The sequence below is a fragment of the Accipiter gentilis genome, chromosome 6 (genome assembly GCF_929443795.1).
Source record: "Accipiter gentilis chromosome 6, bAccGen1.1, whole genome shotgun sequence".
In the NCBI taxonomy this organism is placed as follows: domain Eukaryota; kingdom Metazoa; phylum Chordata; class Aves; order Accipitriformes; family Accipitridae; genus Astur; species Astur gentilis.
In genome coordinates, this window is record NC_064885.1 from 17663514 (window position 1) to 17682446 (window position 18933).

An 18933-nucleotide genomic window follows, 5' to 3' on the forward strand; every position below is an offset into this window, starting at 1 on the left:
TGAGCTGATTTTATATTGGACATTGATGAAATTACAGTTTTCTCCCCTCTACGCATTTAAAAAGCATTCAATATTCCACTTTGGGAGTTACCTTATTTAGTAAACTGAAAAACAGTCATTGCATGTCTCAAAAAATGTTAGCTTTTCAGGCAATAATAGTGATACCTTTTTTTTTTCCATGGAATTGCTTTTAAGTGCAATATTGGAATCTTTGTTTTAATAAATACTAAAAAGTATTTTTCAGAACTGAGAAGGAAATCTACAGATCCATCACAACTCTGTGATACATCGGCCATTCCATTTGGTCTTTGAAACCAACAGGCAGTTTTGGGGGACTGGAATTTTCTTTGTTTTCCTCAAACAAAGCAAGTATGGGTATAAACCTGCTCTTACTAAAAGCAGTAGTTTTGACTTCAGTGACCGCAGAATTAGATTAACATCCCACGCTTTTAGAATCCCACCCTGCTTTCAGTGCAGCTTGTTCTTGAGGAGCAGGACAGAGCATGCCTCTGAGAGAGTTACTTCTTTGCAAGATGTTTACTTTAGAAAACCAAAAACATTTAATACTATTTTTACCAAGTTTTCTTCCTTTCAGGTATATATTAGGATTAAGAAAACAGTTTTGTTATGAGAAAGGGGGACCAAAAGGTTTGCTTTGAATGAAAAGGAAGAGGTACAGTGAGACAAATGCAGCCATGTCTAGTTGACAGAATGCTGGATCATAAAGGACAAGGGTTCCCAGATCCTTGTCCTGTTGTACAGCTATAGCAGCATCATTTCACCTTCCTGTGCCTGTTTTCCTTCCATCTTTGATTGCAGGCATCTGAAAGTGGGAACTGTCTGTTACCATGAGCTTATAGGAAAGCAGACACCACCCCCACCCCCCCACCCCCATTTATTCCACTTTGTTCCACCAAATTACAATGATTTTGCAGATTTCCCTCAATATTTCTTCTCAGAATCTGAGTACAGTAGCAGACTTGCTCTGGCACAGCCAGAGTGAACAAGCACTTTAGTAGCTAAAGTGCTGCCTTATTTCAGAGAATTTGTCACTGTCCATGAAATCATAATCTTACTTCAAGGGCAAGTAAACTGTGTCCTACATATGCTCTTCTCTGTTTTCAAAATGCTGTTGCTGATTAGCTGAATGAGTGAAGCTGAGCTCTCAGCAAAGGTTCAGAAGACAATCTCTCCACTGCCATCCGCTTACACCACCTCACTGCCCGTTATCACCAGTTTAAAAGGTCAGCATGTCCAGTGTTCAATGCCAGTCAAATACCCTTCCCTCTTAGTTGTCTGTGCCATCTCCAAACTTTGGTGCCAGGCTTGCTGATGAACAACAGAAACAAAACCCACTGTGGGACAGCAGCCATATGGGGGAAAACACAACGAACTAAAGATGATCTGAAGTCTGCTTGCTCTTCTCTCCACCATGGTACTAATGGCTTAAAAAAAACTTCTAAACACACACAGAGTACACATGCATAACAGCTTAGCACGACTGCCAGGACAAAGCCACCAGTGCTGAGAACGTGACTCCCCCACTCATGCCTTGTCCACAGTTACTCACAGCTCTCACTCACCTTCCGGTTACAAGGCAGCTTGAACACCAGCCCAGTTTCTCCCCAGCCCTATGAACTGCATTAAAATAAAGCTTTTCTTTTTCTGTTTGTCAACTCCAAAAGAAAGAAAAGTCTTTATTTACAAAGGGTCATCAGCTCCTGAAAAGTATATTCTCTGCAGATTCTGTGGTTACAAAACCCTTTCCAGAGTCTTTCAAAAAGTCTGCCTGAGTTTTCCTCCCCTGTGCTCTGTCTTCACTCTACAAAGCCTTTTGGTGATGAAACCTGTATTCAGATGCAGACAATCTTTAGCTAAACATCTATTTACAAATCAGAGATAAGGTAGCATAAAAGGTTTAGAGGTCAGTAGGTATGAAAATTTAAACAGGCTGTAAACCTCCATGTCGTGACACTTGCATTCAGCTCTAAAACTTGGAGAGAGGGAGGAGTCTTAACATTGCCAGTACACAACTTCAAGTTCACCTAGGTCTCACTCTCATTCTTGTTTAGTAATTAAGGAAATACAATACAGCTGCAAATCCTCTGACATCTTATCAGTGAGAACCATGAATTTTATCACTCATTCAAAAGCAAATAAAAGCATTCCTCCCCCTTCTCCTTCCATCACTTCCCCAATAAACTACTCCAGCTGTGACATACGAGAGGCCTTCACCCAGCACACATTTTCATGGTAAAAAAACCCCAAAACCATGGGATTGCTGTGACATTATTAACCTGTTCACTTGATCACGAAGCAGAGAAGGGTCTAGTGGCCAATTATAACATCCCAAGATGTAATATGCCAAAGCATCTCACTGCTTCTCACGTCTAAAAGACCATCACAAATCTTAACTGTTATGAGCATGGTTGTTTCACTCAAGACACTTTTTACATCAAGAAAGGAGAAGAGGAAGGGAGTTGAAAAACAAAATCCTCTTGGGAGTCACTCGACTTGCAGGCAGCACAGGAAACATCACTGCTGGTGGAACTAGGAGAAAATAGAAGCTCTGGGGACTGGTGATGTTCATGACATACTGAAAGAAGCAGGGAGGACAGCTCAGTGAAAATCAGTATCTAATGGCCCATAGTGGCTGTAAAAATGACTGAGCTCTAGTCTCCAAGGAAGTTTTCTATTCAGACTGAGCATAACCCTGAACCAATTAAGTGTGTATATCAGCTCTGCCAAGGGAGAAGAACAGCGAGTAGGGACAGAAATGCCAAACAGAGGTGAAAACACTAAGGGGCCTAGTAGGATAAAGCACAGCTATGGTGAAATGGGAAACACACAAATATACATCCCTTCATGAATAATCTGCAAGGACACCAATGCCTGCGGTAGTGTGAAGGCAAGAAAACAGACACATAACAAAACCAACACATGGACACCTGGGAACAAGAAAAAAATTACTGTTTCTTTCATGTGTCTATAAAACAGTCTAAGCAGCCCTCAGACTTTCTGTGCATACACTCCTGACCTGGTGGCAGAAACACAGTTATGTAAGATACATGGAAATTCCAGATTCCTAACCATACTTTTATGCCTAAGTGATTTATAGGCCAGCTACTATCAGAAATGAAAATGCTGCTCATGAAAATATTGTCCTGTGCATCAGCAACAAAAGGAATAAACCAATCTTGCAATAATTTCCCTAGGGCTGGGAAAAAAACCCCAGCTAACTGTTCTCTACACCGTAGTAAAATCATTTTGAACACTCAATATTGATAGAGTAAAGCGTAACATGCCTCTAATCAAGCTCAATACAAACTTGAGGGACATTGATCTTGTCCTTCAGTCAGCACCAACATATAGGATATTTAAAGGTCCACAAATAAATCTCAGCCAAGTTAAAAGAATATCACTATTCCACTTATTCCAGTAAGTTTTTGATCAGAAGATAGGAGTGGTTGTAGAAGGCCATCTTTGCCTGTTGAAGAGAATCATAATTTTAGCACCTCCTAAAATTTAGGAAGGCATCTCCAACAGCATATCTGAAACATCTCAGGCTCAGCTGCTCAGTACAGGAGCCTGCCAACTGTCTGTAAAGGGTAGCACATCTTTATGCTACTGTGGAAACAGAGACATCAATTTTTCTGAACATCAGTGCAAGTCAGTAGACCGTATTTCAGCAGAGCTCAAAGCAACAGCAAAATGACGGCTGCCTTTGTTGTGAAAAAGCACTCCAAGATAAAGATTTTGCATTGTTTCCGGCATGTTAGAAGTGGACATGGACACCCGTTTCCTTGTCAGTAATCCAGCCCTTTCAGATTCTGTTAGGATAGGTCTACTCTCCCCCATACAAACATAAAAGGATTTAGATTTGGAGGTGTAGTTTGTTGCAAGATCAGGCTGTAGGTAGAGACTCCTTTCTCCAAAGAATAAATTTTCATAAACACACTCTTGGGGTTTTGTTTGTTTTGCCAATCAGCCTGACATTTATTAGGTTTGAAAAAGTGTGTTTGTGGTATAGGAGTACCAGTTGCACAAGAAACTTCAAAACACATACAATTCTTGACAACTGAAATGAGCAGAGAAGTATTTCATACCCTAGGATTTAAAGGTAGGAAGCTCACATGTTTTGACTTTGCCTCCCAGCCCTTCAGGTTGCTGGCTGAGAGCAGTCCTGGCCCACCATCAGAGGAGAGCAACATTTTTCCCAGCCCAGGCTGTTGCAGGCATTCCTTCACACCCTCTCTGTATGCCACTATGGGACACAATCTGGCAATGCAGAGCTCTGGATGCCAGTACAGAGGAGAATTATCTGGAACTGGAGGTTACAGAATAAACTTTTGCCCAGATGTGGGCATTTATCCCAGGGAACCTTTACAGAATTTTTTTATACTTCTAGGAAGAACCTGAGACTGAGACAAGGTAGTTATGCCATGGCTGTAAAAATGGGAAAGTTTTCAGCTCACGGCCACAGTGCAGGAGGGCAAGGACACAGTGATGCTGGGCCCACTCTCCACGCTGCTCTCAGCAGCAGGGCTGAGGGGCAAGTGCTTTACTCTTCCTATGAGGATTCACAAGCCCCAAGACATGCTATAGCTTCCTTCCTCTGTTTTCTCTCCTGACCAGTCAGAAAGGTAGACATTTAACACCCAGCCTCATTACTCGTCCTAATGAAATGTCAGCAGCAAATGCACAGGTGTTTAACTGCTGCTGGAATGCCTGCAGATGCCAGCGATCCCTCAGGCAGGGAAATCGTCACAGTCAAGAGCCTTAAAAAGGTCATGAAGGCAGTGCAAGGTCATAGGAGATCTCTGACCTTCATTTGCCACACTCAAGCAGCTTTAGCTCTCCCTCCCTTTGCTTTCCCAAGCCCCGACTGCATTCCCTACTCTTCCCCAGCCCTCTTTGGCAATGCAGTCTCTCAAGGGTTCTTCTACCTTATTCAAAACAAGTGCAAATGTGTGACCTAAGGGAGACCTGACTGGGACTCAACAAAGGCGAGTTACAAACAGCTAGACAGCTCCTGAATAGAGACACAGCTCTGCCTCCCCGCCTCCCTCTCGCAGCTCTCCCCAGCATTCCTGGGAGATGCTGAAACGTTAATCTGCATTACAAGCCCCAAGCTCACTGAAAGCATCCTTCTTCCTAGTGCACAGCAGTGGGTGTGATTTATTGCTGCACTGGGCCCTGGGTTGGGAGCCACAGCATTGGCTGTAGGCAATGAAACAGTACAGAAACTAGTTGACAGGAATCTAAGAGGAAAGGACGTACAAAACCCAGGAACAAAAAGAGGGCAAAGAAAGAGGAGACCAATGCACTGATTTACTCAGGTTCCTTCTACCTGCAGCTTAAAAATTAAAGATCTTAAGAATGCCAAATCTTCTACCTGACTTGCTCTTCCTGAAAGAAGGAATTGGGGCACAGAAAGGACTGAATTTCTGCACGGATTTCCCCCCCCCCCGCTATAGGCCACACAACAAAAAAGCTGGTAGATATTTGAAAAGCTAGAGGCTGCCATTGCAACTGTGTGACATTGTTAGAAAGCAAGACAAAAAGGAAGGAAAAATACAAAGCAACATTTTCAATAAGGCAGCCAGAGCCACTGGGTTTTATTTTAGTTCTGGCATCAGTCACAAGCATACAAGTATTTGGCAAGTCCCATCCTGCTCCTTGGCTGCTGCAAAATCACACCACTTTTTGGCACAATTGGCAGCATCTGATCAGAGCTTGATCAGGAAGAATATGGCAGGTCACAGAAAGAGCTTATTAACCTGCACTTACCTAGCTTAGCTTAAATCAGTTCCCCGTAAAACCATGCTAAAATGTAACCACTAGCTGACAGTTTTGTTGTTTACTTCAACAACACTATCTTGGCATCTCAGAGAAAATATCATAGTTAAAGCTATGAAGTCCAGTTTCTGTTCATTTATGTCTGCCCGAAAAATACTCTATAGTCATCTTAATAGTTTGTGCATTTAGTCTCACCTAAAAAGTGAGATGAGGAATTGCAGAGATTTATGAAATCAACTGAACTTTTTCCAAAGTAGAGGGAAACCAGTATCTATGAAGTCACAAGACTCAAAACTAAGCACAAAAATCAAGTGCTCGTTTTAGAGTAAACACACCATGAAACCTGAAGAAAAAAAGCATTAATAAAAAGATTGTGATACAAGGCATTTACAAACAAATATGTCAATGAAAAGCCTTTCTGGTTCACATGGGCTTGTTTGGTTTTTTTGTTCAAGCTTTTGCTTGGAAGTGTTTTTAACTCATTCATGGTGCACTATAAAGTAACCCCGCTCCTTTACAAACAAAAACATAACCCCTTTGGATATACTTCATGACGTATTGCCTTCGGACTTGCTCTTCTCTTTGTCCTCTTCTGCTACCAAAGAGCCACATGTCAAATGTTCTAAGACATTGTGAAATTCTTACTGACACTTCCTACCTCTCCCTTCCCAAAGCCAGCAGAATACGTTGTGCCACTGGTGGAGCTGCACCTTTCCAGGATCCAACTAAAAAGATCCTTGCCAAACTTCTTGGAAACAAGGGGTGAATGCTGAGGGACAGCTCCAGCCACGCAACATTCAAGCACAATCTCAGAGTTCCCCAGTGCTCTGGAGAATAAACAGTGCACTGTGCTGCTGCCCACCTCTCCCCAAAGCAGTCCACAATGATCCTCTGGTAGGAGGAGCGGCTCCCTGTCCTGGAATGGCCAGAGATCAGGATCTAAAAAGAAATCATCTTTGTTTTGTACTTGCTGTTGTGCAGGCATAAGGAAATTCAAATAACTCTGCCCCAGCTAGTGCACCTGAGTTGGCACTACTTCTCTGGCTGCTCAGGACACACACATCAGGTCTGCAGGCTGCAAAGGTGCAGGCACAGTTGTGGTGGAAACTGATATTTATACAGATAAATAGGTTAAATCCCACAAGTGTTTCCACAAATTGAAACCTATTTGGGCACCTGTTCAAAGAACAACTAAGGATTATACTAAAAACACTCCTGTAATGCCAGGGTTTTCACTCACATTCCCCCTATGACAGTTTACTTAACAGTTTTGTTACCCAGGCCATTTTGTTATATTCTCTTCGCAAGAACCACATCAGGACTGAGACATGTACACCACTGCTGGACACAGGATTTTCCAAGTAAATGGCGCTGCCAGAACTGTTTTAAAATTATCCTCTCCTCCCCCATTAATACTCTCTACAACTCCTTTTCCCCTTCTAAATTTCACCATCTTAGTCATTCATCATCAGGCAGAAAGTGGCTCAGTAAATTATTCTCAGCTCAAAACACTGAGCTTTCAAATGTCAGTAAATTCCATACCAGTCCTGAACTCCCCTCGAGTTTATCAGAGGTCAGGGCAGCACCAGGCAAAGCAGAGGAGAAAAAGGTTTAATCCCACATTCCTGGCTAAGAATACTCTTTCCCTTACTCCTTCGAGCCCCCAGCACTCACCCTGAAAAAAATCTCTGTATTTCGGGAGCAGAGATAATAGAATAATTAGAAGTTAAGCTGAAGAGTGACAAGAACTAAACTGTGCTCTGTAAAAATCCAGCCTGACCCTTCCTACTCCTCTTGGGAACAGGACAGTGACTATAAACACTGGGCAGCTAAGTTCACAGACTATACTGCCCAGTTAACTCATCTCATGCAAACAAAGCAACAGAAAATACCTTAAGTGCACATAAGAGGAAGTTTTTACCTCTTTAGTCAACTGTTGTTTTTTTTTTTACTCTCAGTATGAAACAGCATAAAAAAGTTATCTGTTCACTTTGCTTCTATTTCAGATTTTTAAATAGTTTAACATATCATTCACCAAAATGTTACAAAATGGCAAATTCATTTCTAGAGCAGAGAGTAGCAAGTGGTTGCACTGAAATATGCACACTTCTGAGATATGCAAAGTTTACTTTTAAGATTTGAGGTTTCAAGCTAAGGAAAAAAACAGGAAGTGGTTACCTACAGCTCTGAAGCCCAGGGGATGAGCAGTGATGAACTGTAAGGTGAAAAGTTTGAGTTTCTAAATGTAAAGATTCTCTCTTTGGATCAAATTCATATTTTCTGTAGTTGTACAATGAAGACTACATGTGGTGCTTCTGTTTGTGAGCATTTAGCTTTTAGAGGTCTAATTATCATTTATTTGTTGCCATCACCGTTTACAGCATTATCTTATCTTCAACCATGCTGTCTGTCTAAATCATGTTAAGTGAAGAAATGCAGATCTAAACCGGTCTTTGCCACTAACTTCTTCCATAGTGCTGTACAAGCCACATCACTTTATGCCTCTCTGTAATTTGGAAAGTCTGCAGAGCTTGGGCCACAGCTCACTATTTATATAGTACCCAGCAAGACCCCACTGTCACATGTAACTCCCCACCAACCTAAGAAATAAACTCCTCAAAAATTCAGCATATAAATCACTGCTTTACAATAGATCTTAAAATACTGCAACTCCTGAGCCAGCCTGGTGAGTGCTGGTGAGCCCAAGGGAGGTAAGTGCTGGAGGACTCTTATGCAACTCATGTTTTTCTCTCATTAAGATTCTGCTCCCTGGCCTGAGGCCGCACGAGACTGTTGCCAGTCTCTAGCAGAGGTCTCTCCTCCATTCTGTGGGTACTATGAAATCACACCTGCTAAAGACAAACCTCATACTTAGCCTCATAAAAATGTTTCTCAGACACATGTTCTCTCTTTGCCATGTACCGGACTGCACAGCTTTCCAAGGATATCTTTTCACAAAATTTTAGGCGACCACAGACAGGCTAAATCCAGTTCTTTCACAAAATGTCCACATGGTGCCTCAGGTAAATCCCAGCTGGATGTCAGCTGGCACTACACCATTTCATTTTGCATATTTATTTATAACTTAGATAAAACTAATTTTCTCAGAAATCCACAATATAACTTAAAAAGCAAAAGGCTACCTCACTTTTTTTTTCTTTGTCCAAATGCAGGGGGGGAACTGTAGGAAAAGTGTATCCCTCATCATCATGTTCCCTCTCTTAGCATGTATTAAGGGATTCATATTAGCATTTCCCTGATAACACAATACTGACTGCATTTCAACAAGGACAAAAGTTCCCTACACAGACTTGGCCATTGCTTTTCATTCCAGTATCTGCATCACTGTTCTTCCAGCTAATGGCATCTACTGAACAGATCCAAATATCAGATCATGTGGTTGTTTTGAAAGTTGGCTCACATATGTTAAGGAACAGAGATGAAGCTCAAAGATACTCTGTTTAGGCATGAGAACTGTGATAGGACCTGAAATAATATGTCTAGGAGCAAAAGCTTATGTATCAGGGAAAGGAGTACAAAAGTACTTTTAACCCCATCACTGCACCCTGTTTCCTACTTCTTGCAGAAAAATTAGACCCTTCTTCAAGGTCCTGATGGTTTCTTTGCATTGACAACTGGCACAACTCTTCAAACCTAAGGAAAGAAACAGGTATGGCAATATCCTGAATAAAAAGGAAATAAAGGAGATAAATTATTTACTAAAAATGGCAATTATATCAATTCTAGCCTGCAGATGCTGCTCTGGCAATAAGGGGGGAAATTAAGAGTTACAAAAGCTACATGAAAACAACTGAACCACATGAAGACAAAGAAACATCATATGGATGTGTAAAAATGAACAATTAAAACTACACTTGTTACCTGGAGAAGAAAACCATAAATGTTTCACCCCTGTTATTATTGATGCTGCATTTCACAGTCACATTCTGTGCTATATCACCTCATCTTCACTGGCTAACTACACAAATAACATCCTATTAACAACAAGATGAATTCAAACCATTGTTATCCCCCCTCCTCCCATTCTCTGATATTTGACACTAAAATTGTTCCAAGGACATTAGAAATGTCAGGAACTAAATAATAAAATAGTTTCTTGCCCCACTCCAGTGTAAAAACCAACCCAAACATGATGTAAATAGAGGGGGAATGAAGGAGAAAGACATGAAGGTTTTGGTTGGGGTTTTTTTTGTTTGTTTTGTTTTTTGTTTTTTTTAAGAATTAACTGAAGAATTGCTTAGCATTTGCCCCATCACCTTACTTCTGTAACCTCTCCTCTTTGTCAATCACTTCCAGTCCAGAAGGGAAGCATAAGGGGCTTCCTATTCATGGAATATTTATGCATCTGGAGACCTGGGAGCCTTAAAAAGAAGGAAGATTCATGCATAATACCAGGACAGGACTTGCTATATGAAAGGACGAATTTACCACACTGGCAAACTGAACTAAGAGGCAGAAAATCCATTAGAAACAAAAAAGATGGCTCACAAGTTGTGAATACTGGATAAGAAACAAACGTCAGAACAGGTAACCAGCATACACTGTAACAGAATAATGACATTTCCTATTACAATTTATTAGCTGATATATGATCAAGCTTATTAAATTAACCTTTCCTCACTAGCAGTTGTTTGAAAAGTTCCATCCTGTCTTAATGACAAGTAGATTAGGAGAAACTAAAAAATAATCAGAAGCAATTTATACAAAGGAAAAACCCTCAACTCTTCAATATTACATACTAAGCAAAAAAGATCAATCAGCAGGCATTGTTCACTACCTCCAAGCAATGAATGATACACAACCTGATCCACTGACTGCCAAACAATCAGAAGAAATGTCTTCATACCATCCTTTCATCTTCCTGAGCTTTCAGTAGCCATTTGCTCATTCCCATGGTCTTCAACAAGGCATTCAAAGAGCCTCTCGCATAATTCCAGTTTTATAACGAAAAGGTATGCAAGCAATGTATTTTTTTTAACCTCAGCAAATAAGAAAATTATAAATTTCAAATAGAACAGGGGGTGTTTCAGATGACAGAAGCAGTAGAGTACTACAGACCAACTATAAAGCCGGTGTATAAAACAAAAACAAACAAAAAAAAGAACAGATGTGAAGATAGGACGACTTCCTTTAGCAGTCACAAGGAGAGAAACAGGGAAGGAAAACCTACACCTCTACAAAAAAAGGACAAGCTCTTTCAGATCCCCAACTCCTTTCATCTATTAATTCTTTGTGGAGGTCCAAAAGGAAGAAAGTCAAGATTTACAACCACAAAAATTGCAACATGACCATAATATGTGCATAAGACTCTTTGCTGCATGAATGCAACTTGATGTCCTTCGATACTGCTTTAAAGCAACCATGACAGTATCACACATCTTTTCCCAAGTACATCTAGCGTCTTCAACTTGTCCATCAGCAGGTTATGGAGAAGGTTTCTAGAAAACCTATGTAAAGAAACAGCTGCGGAATTTCACCTTTTCCAATTTGCACAATTACTATTTCCTTAAGCAACTGCAAATAGACATGAGGACTTTTTTTTTTAAACTACATGCAAGCTTCTTCATAGCATGTTCAACCTCACTTTTCTGTGTCTTTCACAGCCCCTCAGACGTAGGCCATGGCATACAACAGTTGACAAAGCAAAGGCTGAAACAGAACTTGAAACAGCACCACAGTTGTGGTGTTTCTTAAGAGAGATTCATTACTGCAGATGCAATGGGAAAGTGCAGAGTCCCCAGTTGTACTTCCTTCCTTCAGAAGCTTTTGAGTCCCAGGTCCTGTGAAAGCTACAGAGTGAGCAGAAAGGGCTGTCCCCCTGTGGTTTGTGCAATGGGAGATAGAAAGCCTCGTGCTGAATTCCATGTTGCTTTACTAGAGGCCATGGAAGTACAAACAGAGTTAATAAAAACACCCTGTCACCAGGCCTGGGAAGAGGGAGCAGACAGGATAGGTTTTTTCTGCCTTTTTCCTGCTTTTTTTCCAACTCTGAAGAAGCACTGCGAACATGAAGACAACATCATAATTTCAACTTTCTCTGAGGAATAAAATTAGAGCATGCCCTTCAATTCTCTTTGAAAAGCATCTGAGTGCAATAAACTCTTTTATCAGGATTAGAGGTGAAGCTGAAAGCAAATGGTCTCTTTTAGCTGATAAAAGAAATGCATTCCATTTCTCAACCTCCCCACCCCCTAGGCCGAGAGTTTCATGCATATTTGACATGTTTTCCATCTAGACAGCAATATGGCATTTCTACCCACTTTCTTTTTTTCTTTCAAGTGACTCAAGTGCACAGTGTTTCTGCCCGAGAGCCAATTTATTTTTTAATTGTATCTGAGTACACTGGGATTTTTATCTTGACTTCACATGTTTTAATTCATTTAAAAAAACCCCACAAGGTATACATTATGAACAAAAGCTGTTTGTGGTAAACTAGAAAGTTCTTATGGGGTTATTTACTATTTATGATTTTCATTACTATTACAGCAGAACCCAGAGATTTTTAAGCAAGATCAGTAATTCTACCATGCTGGGACATACACAAAGCAGAAAGGCTGTTCCTGGCCCAAGGCACCTACAATGCTTATTAAAAAAACAAGAAACAGAGGGTGAGAAAGAACGTGCTAGTAAGAAAAACATGGAAAGAAGGTGAAGTGGCTTACCCAGTGCCATGAGACAAGTCAGGAGAAGAGAGCTGGAATAAGATGTAATGTGCAACACTGTGAACTTACGCTGTGATTTCAAACAACTTCAATTAAACTCCTAGTGACAACCCTGGGGATACGGTAGAAAGTTCTCCTGAACAAATTCATAATGCAATAAAGAAAACTTTTTAATACTTTTAATAAACCACGATCAACTATAGTAGATTTCTGCAGCATTTAATCATTTGGGTACTGCTGAATTTTGTTTTAAAAAAGTATTTAGAAAAAGTCTGGCAATTTAGGCTCAAAAGAATTCCTTGACCTAAGGGAAGTGAATGCTGATTTACAGATGCTATCCTACTACTCAAAGTATATTTATTGGTTATAAAAAACAACATATTTTTATTTTCCTTTTAAAAGTTAGAATAGTTAGAATAGTTAGGCTGTGCTTGCAATGATTGCTTTTGGTCAGTAATGAAGTGCAAGGTTAAGTTACAACATATGTGTGGTAGCGACAACAAACACTGATCTAAGTGCAAAAAACGCAACTGCAATAAATGCTTAGAAAAAGGTAAAGTGAGCAGAAAAATGTTATTAGATCATTCCCACTGTGATGTTTGTATTAAAATGTCATTGTCTTTTGCTAGACTATATTAAGTTAAAAAAAAGTTAAACAACTCTTTTAGTTTCAAGATTAGAATGTCATCACTATGTTTTACATCTCCCCTAAATACACCTACACTTTTCTATATTACTTTTTTGTAGAAATTGAAAGAAACATAGCAAAAGTAACAAGTGTTATTTGAGACCCATTTAATCTTAACCAAGACTGGTGATCCATGCATGTAAATGGCTTGTAAGGTCTGTGAAAATGCTTTCACTGGAAGCCTTTCACATAGCAGGCAATTATAAACCCAACTGCTACACACGGATGCTCGTTAGGTCATTCTCTCCCTGGACCAGGGCTATCTGGCAATTTTAAAAAGTACAAGTGACTAAGTGCCTGCAAAAGCATATGTCTCTCCTCCTCCTCTAGAGCTACTCTTCTAACCCTCCATTGCTAGAGCAGAGTGTAACAGCACCTAAAAATTAACGAGGGAAAAGCAGAGTGCTACATTTTAACACAAATTCAAAGAAGGCAATTGGAATTACTAAGTTTATCCTGCCTCTCCACCAAACTTTAGGATAGAAACACTGACTGAAAATGAAGTTTCCCAAAGTCTCTCAAATGAAACAGTAATCTAGGATTGAAGGAACTACATTCTAAAGTGCAAAAGTTGGAAAACCAATTAAATCACTTGAAAATGCATTCCACAACCACGGCAAAGTCTCTTATTTTCATACTAATACAGCTGTGGAACTCACAGGGCCACCAAATGGTACATTAAGATGATACAACATATATAATACCACTTCCAGCAAGTGCCAATTCATTCTCTGTTTCTTTTTTTACCCCTAGATGAACATGCAGAAAGTGTAAGCCACATATAATCTAGCCTCAATAGACTATACCTAATTTCAAGACGGCTTACTGCCAATACTTGGCTTCTGCACACTGGGGCGCGGGAAGAAAACAGTCTGTACCCTGCAAACAGGCAAATGCAATGAAAGAATTTTAGAAAGATGACAAAGCATGCACAGATATAAATGCAGCTGTTGTTCACACCCGTTCTACCTTTCTTGTTTTTCTTACATCTTTTATCCCTCTGCCCCATATTTCTCCAAGAAGGATTTTGGATCCTGCTGTTTGTGACTTTTCAAGGGAACTATAACAGATGCAGACAGTAAGCAAATGGTATATTTTCCTGATCAACAACGGTCAGATGTGTTAATTGGTTGCTTCGGCTTTACATTTTCAGAGCATGTGTAGGAGTCAATGCGATGGCTCCAGTCTACTGCTTGAATAAGTGACCTTGTGTCTAAGAAAGGTGGTCTCCCTTTTCTACAGTTAATTTGTCTGTCGGAGCTGAAGTGCTCTATTCTGGTCTAAAATATCTTTTTGCCTCTCCATTTAGCAGTGTTGCCCTTTCCTGTTAGAGTAATAAGCAAACCTACTGTCACAAGCAAATGCTACTTTCACAAACAGCCTGACAGCCTCTCCCCCCCAGAAGGTAACAGTGCAGGCTTTAAATGATTTGCTTTTTCACATCTTGCTAGCTTGCACTGTTAAAGGTCTAGCATGTTCAAAACTAGATTTGTATTAACAGATTTCAGAAATAATTAAAGAAATAGGTAGCGGGAACAGGAAAAAGAACGTCACAGGAATAAATGGACTCCTTAGGCATTGTAGGGCCTTTCACCAAATTAACAAAGAAATTCGAGCTAATATATTCCATGCTAAACTTGTTCCACATTTTTACAAAGCCTATGCATTTATGTCAAAGTGGCATCCAATCATATTCTACACCTATTGCACAATTATTTTTATATACATAAAGTATACATATGCCCTGTCTTCCTTCACCAGCATAGTAGGAACACTTAGCTTGTGTTTCTATTTGCAGAGGAATTCATTATGAGAAATGGAAGGCTTTTCTCTGCAAGGAAATTTGTCTTAATGGGTGCAGGAGTGGGTTTCTCTCCCCTTCTTTTGCTATTACTCATTAAACGGGTAATTTCCTTTTATAAACAATGGAGTCCATATAATACACAGGCATATTTGGATAGATGATTAATGAAATAATAAGTTTCCTGGTTTCCCAGTCTGAGAGATGAAACCTAAAACCAGGGCTCCCAAGAGCCAACACTTTCTCAGCTCCCCAGAGGAGAAGGCTGGACAACAACAGCACCCAGCCCCCTCCCTGCCCAACCTGCAGAGCTCCACTCCGAGCGCCACGCAGCAGCTTGACTGACCTCTTCTTTTAAATGCTTGTTAGGCAGAGTGATGATTTAGTCAGAAGCTGCTTATATGTGGTCTAGAGAGCATTCCACTGTTATAAGTATATTTGGAGACCTCCAAAGAGATCCAGAGAAAACTCCCTCTGCAGTTTACCTCAATCATATTATTTCTTATGGAAGCTTGCCATGGACAGATTTTGTCCGTGAGAATTCCTTGGAAATCCATCATGGTTTCTGAAACATCAAGTTCCCAAAGCATAAGCCAGGAATTTCAGTCAGCCTTGCACTATCTAGGTTTTTGTATAGAGAAACAACCAGGTGGCTGCTAAGACGTTGGCTAGGAAAAAATGAAAGAAAAACGGGCAACTTGACATTTTGGGAAGTATTCATACAATATGGCTCATCATCAGAGCAACTCCCAGATTGAAAACATACACTATCTCTGGGAATGTCTTAGTAAGTTTCAATACTCTTTAATTAGAAAGGGCACTCAATGTTGTCAGAACCATACTTTGTTGTTCTACAAAACATGCTTTTAGTTTTCAAAATGAACTATGAATTCAACCATTCAGGCATTCAAAGGTGCTCAGAAATCACCAAATTGGGTGAGATGAGTGCCCAAAGAAAATACATTTAAAACACAAGGGTATATAGTATGGGCAGTTTCTCTTTTACAAACTTGCTCTCCTCTGGGAAAGCTATCGCAAAATACCAGACTCCTTCAGCTTTTGTTTGTTTTTTTAACCTGGGATTATCCTCTCAAAAAAAATGACTATTACAAATTGCCAATTGTTAGTGACTCAAACCACAGAAGAGTAGATTGCGCCTGCCCCCCACCTCCCCCAAAGGGCAAGGGAAGCTTTTCTTCCCGCCTTACAGTGGGTCACACACAGCTTGGGTGGTTTTAGCTCCATGATCTCTTTCTGCAGAGTGCTACCACTAATCCTTTTTATTCCACACATACATACACTTTCCCACCAGGACACAGTTCTGATAATTGCAATCCAATCAGGGTTTTGATTTTTCTTTAAATCACTACCAAGTACAAGTGCTGGAGTTCAGCTCCTCAGAGAGTCAGAGGGAAGGGCTCAGCTCACTGTGGCCACCAAGAGGGTGTGCTGAAGGGCCCTGGTGGCTAACTGCTCCCTCTCATGAGACATCTCTGGCCAAAATCCTCGAGCAGAGGCTTAGATGCACACACCAAACTCCTACCTCTACTCTGCCTTCTTTTGTGCTCTTTGAAATAGGGCATGCTCATTCCCACTTTACTGTCCTGTGAGTAACCCAAACCAACCAGGCCGGCTGACCTCTGAAAGGGAAGAGGAAGAAGCTTCAGTGAAAGGGGTGAAAAAGTTGGTGCATTCTTTCCCACGTGCAAGGATGCTGGAGGGTGGCTCCTCAGGACAAAAATATCTTTTAGGGCTTTTGACAGGCAATGTGATGCTACAGTGTTCCTGTTCCAATACTTTCTCTTCCCCAATGCCAACTTGTTTGGTTTTTTTTTCCTTTTTTTCTTTTTTCTCTTTTACTTTGAATGGAATCTTAGACATTTTTTAAAAATGTAAATCTCAAAATCAAGTAATTCCTAGCTGTGGTTACGAATGATGTAATCTCCTGCCTTTAGCAGCAGACACCAAGTATCCACCCCTTATTCTATACCATTGACGTCATGCTCAGTTCCCATACCTTTAGTTACATCCTGATCAATCATCATCACCTTCCCATCCCTTTGAGACATATCAAGAATGATATATATATATATGTATACACACAGAGAGATATCATTCCTCTAGTTCATGGGTTATGTTCATAAAACGTTTGTTGAGTTCATTTAGTTTCTGACTCTTGGCTCCATCTGTCATACCAGTCTGTCTGGGCAGGAGGGATGATGCAAAGTCCTCTCAGTTGGTAGAGCAGAATTGGGCTTCAGTATGGTGTGACGAGCAGATGACATTTGACGCAGCAGGAGGATGGTGTGCACCGTTGGATTGTTGCATGCTGGAGTCAGTTCTGGTTCCATCACTTCTGCGCTTTGCTCAGTTTTATCACAGTTCTTTCTTGCTTGATCTAAGTGATTCTTACTATAGTACTATGGATATAGCATATAACAATTATAGTGATGATAACATACAGTAGCAGGGTTATATAGCAACTAATATCATACAGTTTAATTCCGGCTATTTTCACCTAAAATCAAATCCCCTTGAGGCACACATTAGACTTCTCCATCTTTTTGCATCACCCACCAAGTGCACGCAGGCCCTTGAGCAAAAGCAATCCCACGAATGGGTTTACCTTTGCCTGAGGCAGGAGTAACCCAGACTGTTTTCCCTAACATATTTTTCATGTGCACTACAGGGACTTTATCCCCTTCTACAGTATGTAAAAGTTCTGACTGGGCAGGGCCACTCCAATTGGCAGATCCTCTGGTGTTGCCTAACCAGGTGGCTTTTGCTAAATGTGTATCCCAATGTTTGAAAGTTCCACCCCCCATTGCTTTCAATGTAGCTTTTAACAGTCCATTGTATCACTCAATTTTCACAGAGGCTGGTGCATGATAGGGGATATGATACACCTACCCGATGCCATGCTCTTTGGCCCAGGTGTCTATGAGGTTGTTTTGGAAATGAGTCCCGTTGTCTGACTCAATTCTTTCTGGGGTGCCATCTCGCCACAAGACCTGCTTCTCAAGGCCCAGGATAGTGTTCCGGGCAGTGGCATGGGGCACAGAATATGTTTCCAGCCATCCGGTGGTTGCCTCCACCATTGTAAGCACATAGCGTTTGCCTTGGCGAGTTTGTGGGAGTGTGATATAGGCAATCTGCCAGGCTTCCCCATATTTATATTTCAGCCATCGCCCTCCATACCACAGGGGCTTTAACCGCTTGGCTTGCTTAATTGCAGCATGTTTCACATTCATTGATAACCTGCGCAATAGTGTCCATGGTCAGGTCCACCCCTCGATCTCGAGCCCATCTATATGTTGCATCTCTTCCCTGATGGCCTGAGGTATCATGGGCCCACTGAGCCATAAATAGCTCACCCCTATGTTGCCAGTCGAGGTCCACCTAAGACACTTCAATCTTGGTGGCCTGATCCGCCTGCTGGTTGTTTTGATGTTCGTCAGTGGCCCGACTCTTGGGTACATGAGCATCTACATGACTTACTTTTACCACTAGCTTCTCTATCCGAACAGCGATGTCTTGCCACAGTGCGGCAGCCCAGATGGGTTTACCTCTGCGCTGCCAGCTGCCCTTCTTCCATTGCTGTAGCCACCCCCATAGGGCATTTGCCACCATCCATGAGTCAGTATAAAGCACTGGCCACTTCTCTCTTTCAGCAATGTCTAACGCTAGCTGGATGGCTTTCACCTCTGCAAACTGACTCGATTCACCTTCTCCTTCAGCAGTTTCTGCAACTTGTCGTGTAGGACTGCATACAGCAGCTTTCCACCTTCGATGCTTTCCTACAATGCGACAGGTTCCGTCAGTGAACAGAGCATATTGCCTCTCATTTTCTGGCAGTTTATTATACAGTGGGGCTTCTTCAGTACGTGCCACCTCCTCCTCTGGCGACATTCCAAAATCTTTGCCTTCTGGCCAGTCTGTGATCACTTCTAAAATTCCTGTGT

General features: G+C 41.1%; 1 protein-coding gene across 1 annotated transcript in view; it reads right to left on the reverse strand.

Moving 5' to 3' along the window:
- Nucleotides 1-18933, reverse strand: part of HS6ST1 (heparan sulfate 6-O-sulfotransferase 1) — a 210493-nt gene that overhangs the window by 140954 nt on the left and 50606 nt on the right. The gene's annotated exons all lie outside the window — the stretch shown is intronic.